Source organism: Tachypleus tridentatus, chromosome 6, assembly GCF_004210375.1.
Source record: "Tachypleus tridentatus isolate NWPU-2018 chromosome 6, ASM421037v1, whole genome shotgun sequence".
Taxonomy (NCBI): Eukaryota; Metazoa; Arthropoda; class Merostomata; order Xiphosura; family Limulidae; genus Tachypleus; species Tachypleus tridentatus.
In genome coordinates, this window is record NC_134830.1 from 146,631,091 (window position 1) to 146,638,389 (window position 7,299).

The following is a 7,299-nucleotide window of genomic DNA, read 5'->3' on the forward strand; positions in this document are numbered from 1 at the left end:
TTAGGTGGACCACAGCAAATGGTTTTCAACTTTCTTTCTCTAAAACTGTTTGTGTACATTTCTGCCACCAGCAGGGTATTCATGCAGAGTCAGAACTTTGTACTGATGATGCTGTACTTCCTGTCATCTTTGAAGCAATGTTCTTAGGTCTTATATTTGACTGTAAATTAAACTTTATTTCCCATATCAAGCAACTTTGCGTAAAATGTATAAGAGCACTGAACATCCTCCGTGTCCTGTCTTCCACCTCTTGGGAAGCAGATTGATACTCCATGCTTAAAATTTATCGTGACCTTATCTGATCCAAACTTAATTATGGGTCTATGGTTTATGATTCTGCCTGAACCTCAGCACTGAAAATGTTGGATCCTATCCACCATCAGGAGTTTTAGCTTTGCACTGGGGCCTTTTGTACTTCTCCAGTCCAAAGTTTGTATGTGGAGTCCCATGAACCCCCTCTGTATATTCACAGTTTGCAACTGTCTCTTATGTACGCTTCTGAACTTTGCTGTTTACCACAGCATCCTACTTGGGGTTGTGTTTTCCATCCTCAGTGGGCCACACTTTTCTATAATAGAAAATCTGCCATTGTTCCTTTTAACCTTCGTATTCGGGCACAGTCAGAAAAAATGGATACATCTTTGTATTGCATGGCAGTATCAACAGTTTGTCCTCTTCCACCATGGCTAATTATACTATAATTCCTCAGATGACTCAAAGATAGGCCAGTACCCCAACTGGAAATATTGCTCTTTATTTGCTGAATATCTTTCAAACAATCAATCCATTCCCATATATACGGATGGTTCAAAATCAGGTGACTGTATTTTCTTTCATGGTTTGTTACAGTTTGGTTGTAGCACACAGAATCCCCTCTTCAATGTCTGTGTTTACTGCTGAATTGTATGCCATTTCTCTTGCCCTGAGTCGTATTGTAACTATGCAATATATGAATTGCACGATCTATACTGATTCACTCAGCTGTCTATTGGCCCTGACATCATTCCATGCTAGTTACCATCCTGTTCTCATCAATATCCAAAACAAACTGGCCCATCTCTCTCTATCATCTATCTCTGTCTAGTTTTTTTGGATTCTATGTCATGTTGGTATTCGTAGGATACCCATCTGCTCTGGGTTTATCACCACTGTCCCTGTTCCATACATGGACTGTGGTCCGGTTATCAAACCCCAACTGTACACCAGTTGGCAGTCAACCTGGAGTGAGCAGCAAAATAATAAGCTTTTTTCAGATCAAGCTCTTTGGCCATCTAGTTTCTGTAAAGATCGAAGGGAGGAAGTTGTTTTGGCTAGGCTACACATTGATCACAGTGTTTTAACTCACTACTTCCTTTTATCTGGTACTGATGCACTAATGTGTGGTCTGTGTAGCACTCAGGTCACAATGGTACATATTTTATTATCATGCCATTGTTATAACCAAGAATGATAACACTATTTTAAACATGGTTTTAAGGTAGGTTTGCCCTTGATGTTAGCCAGTGTCATAGGTGATACTGGCTGCTCACTCTTGTTTTTACATTTTTAAGAGCTATTAGTCTTTTTAACATAATTTAAGGTTTTTATTGGTCTATACACTGTTTTAGTATCTTTTCTTTTACACTTTTCAACTTTATTTTGATGTGAACCCAAGGTTGAAAAAGCCAACTTCAGGTGACTGACAGCAAGTTTGAAGTTAATTCTTCGGTGTTCCTGGCAGGTCTTAATTTTACATATTTTATGTGTTTTTACGTTCATTTCCATATACCATTATAGTATACTACATCTTGTTTGGCACAGATAGCCTAGTAGCTTTGTGCCAATAAACATGAAATACCCACTTACCAACTTGAGTCATTAGTTCTAGCCAACGTTTTTATGATGTAGAATGAATCTAAAGTGATCAATTCAGCCTTACCCTCACCAATATACTGATACAGGTATGTTGATGATATAATTACTGGATTCACATTTACAGAACACACACTTAGTTTTTTTATCTACGTTAACTCTGTACATCCCAACATAAAGGTCACCTATTAACAGGAAAATAACTAACCAAATAGCATTTTTCAACCTCAATATCTCAAGAACTGATACACAATTCAAAACAGAAATCCACAGAAAAACCACCCATACTGGACTATATATTCCTTGGGAGCACATGAAACAAAACAAAACTCAAGATAAATACTAAATACACACAGCCACAAAACTCTGCTCACCCAATCAACAACAAACAGTAATAAATCTCAAGATACAACAAACTACAAAACCTTACACTTCTGCATACCACATGTTCACAACATCAGCAAAAAAAAACCAAAAAAAAACGATATTTGGAAACAACTTAAAACACATTCCAGTAAACACCAAATTTATTCAAAAACCAGGTACAGAACTAAAGTTTATACAATGTAAAACCTACACTGAGAAACAACACCAACATTATTTATAAAATACAATGTAATAACTGTGATGACTAGATTCAAATAACACAAAAAACACCTTCACACATTTTCAAACACTGCAAATCAAATAAACACAACATAACCATAGAAAATACCCAGATATTAAGTAGGGAAACAAATATAAACAAATGCAAAATCAAAGAATCTCTACTTATACAGCAACAAAAACCAAAATTAAACCAATATAAAAAGGGACACCTTTATATCTATTCTAATTAATAACCTAACATCCACCTGTACTGCCCCTTACAATCCCGTACCCGTTTATACTCACATCCCTAAGTCGTGTCCATCAACAGTCACATTCAAACTCTCTTTTTCTTAACCTGAACATGATCTAAGAAGGTTGATACATTGTTCTCTCCTTATCAACAAAAGTGTTAATACCAATACTAGCTGTCCCGAGATACATTTTTACTTCAAGTGGGTTTCTTGTCATTATGAATCACGAATGTCTTTGATAATCTAGCTATTATTGTTCAACTAGTAAATATTAATATGTGTGTGTGTGTATATGTATTTACTATTTTTATATTATTCATGTAGTTTTGGAGAAGCTAAATTGCTCTAAGTGATTATTTTAATTTAGGTGGTGTTTTTAATGTAAGATGCATAGTATTATTCAAAGATTTTTTTTGTAAATATAAATGTAAAATGCTGGCAAAGAATGTATAGACATTAAGTGAAAAATTTATATACATAAAAAATAGTGAGAGCAATATTTTCTTGAAAGAATGTACTTAAAAGTTATAAAAGAAAGGCTTTGAGCTTGAAAAAGATAAAACTTTAGCAGCGTGGTGTCAGTTTGTATGCATGTCATGAAATATGTAGTATATTTTAATTCTTTCCTTATATCCCTGCAAATGCATTTTTGTTTTGGTTTTGCATGTGATGAATTTCTAATTTTTCTTATTGTATAGACCATAGACAAAGTTATCTGTCTTTATGACTTTTGAGATAAATTCTAGAGCTTTTCTGACATTCAATGTTTTCTGGACAAAAAAAGTTTGATACTTATTTAGGTTTTAAAAATTATGTAAATGAAATTTTAAATTTTTTGGATGAACAAAAGTATTTTTAATTTTAATGTGAAAACTCACTTTGTACATGTAGCTTTCAATGCTCTTACTCCATATATTTAACAGAAATACCTGATTAGCATAATTTTCTCACCTTCCTTCTATCCTTATGACCTTCTACAGTACCTTTCCTCCCTTCACCTTTTGTATTAGGCTCTTCACATGAGGGGTTTTCTGTGGATATTCCTTCCTTCCTTGTAGGCATGTTGGCTTGTCTGTCATCTTTAGCTCTTGTACTTCATGCATTATCTGCAGGACTTTTACATGGTGACATTTCTATGATGTTTTGTGTTTGACTCTTGTTTCAAAGTCTTTAGAGACCTAGGTGGTCTCAACCCATCAACCCTTACTAACTTTGTAGTTTGTTGCAGCCCAGCTAGAAAGTGGCATCTATTCCTGTTTCCCAACCCTCCAGTGGTGCAACAGTATGTTGATTTACTCGATGATGTATGATTTGCCAAGAGCAGCATCAGTAACTACTTAGTCAGTTCAAGTATAGCGGGTTGAATTTTGTTTATCAGCAAGAACCTTTCCTCACCAGTGTATGGGTTTACAGAATACTATCAGTGGAATACATTGTCTTTCTTTTCATTCTTTTTTTTTTATTATTATCTCTTTATCCCATTTCCTTCCCTTTTACTCAAGATTGCTTATCATTCTTGTCAGAAGCAGTTCAGGACTTCCTTGTATTGGCTATCAAACCAACTCCAGCAGATTCAAGGAGATTTTATTCCAACCTGTTTGTTGTTCCTGAAGAAAAATCAGGAACTAACATCTTATCATTGATTTGTCTAATCTGAATCAGTTATGTTCACACTTCTCACTTCACAATTAAGACATACCTTTCTCTTTGGTGGGTATTTTCACCTGATCTTTGGATGAGCAAGGTGGGCATTTCCAATACCTATATAAACATTTCTGTAACAGAGTATTCCCATCTATATTTTCTTTTTGTCTATCAAGGAATTGTGTACCAGTTTTGCTCGTTTCCTTTTGGTATGACATTGATGCCGTACACGTTTTGTCATGTGTTCTAGTCCCTTGCTCAGCATGTTCATGTTTATATGTATGATTGGATTCTTGTTTATTCCAGGTGAGAATCTACCAGTCATACATGATAACTTCTCATTGAAGCTGCACTGTTTGGCTGGTGAATCAATTCCATTGTTCATATCTTCTCAATACCTTATTTATTTAGGTGTTTTCTTCAACATCCATTTCACTCAGGCCCAACCTTCTCTCTAGCTCCATTTTATGGAATATGCCATTTGGAAAACCCTTTCTGTTTTCTGACTTTCTGCTCACGATGCTTTATCACTTTTGAGGATTGATCTTCCATGACTCCTTTAATACCCTCAGGTTGTGCCCATTTCTGGTTTCTTCAATGGGCCCTTCACAATCGATGGAAGCTCACACATGATCCTTTGAATGCTTCTATCACCATTTCCTTATCCCTTGTAGACAATTTTTATTGGTGGTTGGACAAGGCCCACACATTTGTGGGTGTTCTGCTTTCTCCTCTGTGGCCAGATTTATTATATATGTTCACAGATGTATTCCTTCAAGTCTAGGGTGCATGGGTGGATCACCAGGATGTTTCTTGTTGTTGGTATGTCAAAAAGTGTTCTCTTCACATTAGTGTTCTTTAACTCTGCTATTTGTTGAGCTTTGGATGAGTTTCTTCCTCTAGCTAGCCATCTTCTTGCTATGATCTGTCCTCACACTTCTAGCATTGTTGCTTATATCAATCATCAAGAGAGCACCAGATCCAGACCTGTGTGCTGGATCTCATTTATTGGGCTCACACACATCAAATTCATTTGATGACATGTCATGTACCTGTAGTTTCAGTATTGCAGCTGACTTTCCCAACTGGATTGGGTGTAACCCATGAAATGATCCCTCCATCCTATCGTCTTTCAGTGGCTCTGTCTTTATCTGGGCACACTCAATACCGATACCTTTGCCACTCCTCTCAATTACAAATTACCTTTTTTGTTTTTTGTCCCCAGTTTCCCATCCTTGAGCCTTGGTTTGTAGATGCCTTCAGTCAAGATTGGTCTCATCAATTCCTTAATATTTATCCTCACTTCCATTTACTTAATTAGGTGTTCTCTCTCATCCATACTACAATGTGCACAGTCTCTCTGAATGCTTGTTACTGGCTCACTCAACTATGGTTACCTTTTTTATTTCATTTGTAAGTGGTGCCTCTCCTTATTTCTTCATTTTCTGACCTGGCTTTTGTTGGTCTTTGGCAAAGAGTTCTGGTTACTATTGAGGAGTTGCTTCACATTTAGCCTGTTCCACTTGCTTTTCTTTTTTGGCAGTATATCAGTCCAAGTGAAACATTCTTTGCTCCGAGGCCTTGACTCAGTAATTCCAGCCTTTTCACCAAGCAGCTGTCTTTATCTCCCAGTTTCTCACATGGTTTTTGAGAGAGGTTCCTCAATGTTGTTGATTTTGGGGTTTTGGGCAGAGTTGTCCCATACCTTTAATTTTTCCTGCTTCCACAGGGTCATTGTTTCTCCTCTCCTTTCCTTGTTAGTGTTAAAAGTTGCTCAACCTACATGTTTTTTGTTTATTTTGTCCTACTCTTTGCTGCAAAGTATGAGTATTCATCTAGTGTTGATTAATTAAAATAGAATCTGTTCTGTTACTAATCTGAGTGCAAAGTAATTTCATGTTATGATTTAAAAAAGTCATGTTCTTCATCCCACATATGTCAAATATTATTTATGTAAACTCTAAATCCTTCTAAATACATTTCAGACATTTGTTTTTAGCAAAACTTTATATTTTCTATACTCTAACTATGTGGGGTCTATCACTTAACAAACCTTGCATTTAACATAAAAAAAAATTGAAAATAAATATAATTCATGCTTTTTTCATGCGAGAATGACTAAGTATTATAACACGAAAATACAAGTGTTTAGTCTAAGTAGCTTAAGTCTCATAACACTACATATGAGCACGTATATTTATTATTTTTTATTATATATTGACCTTCCAGTCATGCTTACCTAACATTACATCGCTTGCATTGGTGTGGTGCATATGCACTCAAGTCAAGTATCCAGTAATATAAAACTGGCATTTAGTCAGCCCCTAAGTGGTACAATGGTATGTTTTTTGGACTCGCATCTCTAAAAACTGGGTTTTGATACTAGTGGTGGGCAGAGCACAGATACCTGTTTGTGTAACTTTGTGCTTAATTCCATACAAACAAAGAAAACATTTAGTCTTTTCTGTCTTGGCTGTGTTTTAGTGAACTAGCAGTTTGTAATATACAGTCATATTTCAATTATTATACATTATACATATGTATGTAGAATATTACTATTTAGAAATAAATTATTAAACTTATTTTTCTTAAAATATACAATAAATCAAGGAGAGAGACAAACAATTATTTCTGTTCACTATGTTCTTTGTATTCATTTTCTTCTGGACATTGGTTGCTGAGTCTTTTGAAAGTTTTTTTTTATGGAGGATATCAAAAAAAGTTTTTAGGTTTTATATGTAAGATTGAATAACTACAAAGACATCATATGATAATTATCTGTTACTTTAAGATAGATATTTATAATACATTGGTAAAAGAGGTTAAGGTTATTATATAATTACTTATTATTAATATAAAAACGGTTAATAAATTTATAAACAGTTCTTTTTTTTTTGATATACAGAAAGTTATGTGAACTTAATAGATTTTTGATGAAATATATGTTAAATTAACTTCGGAA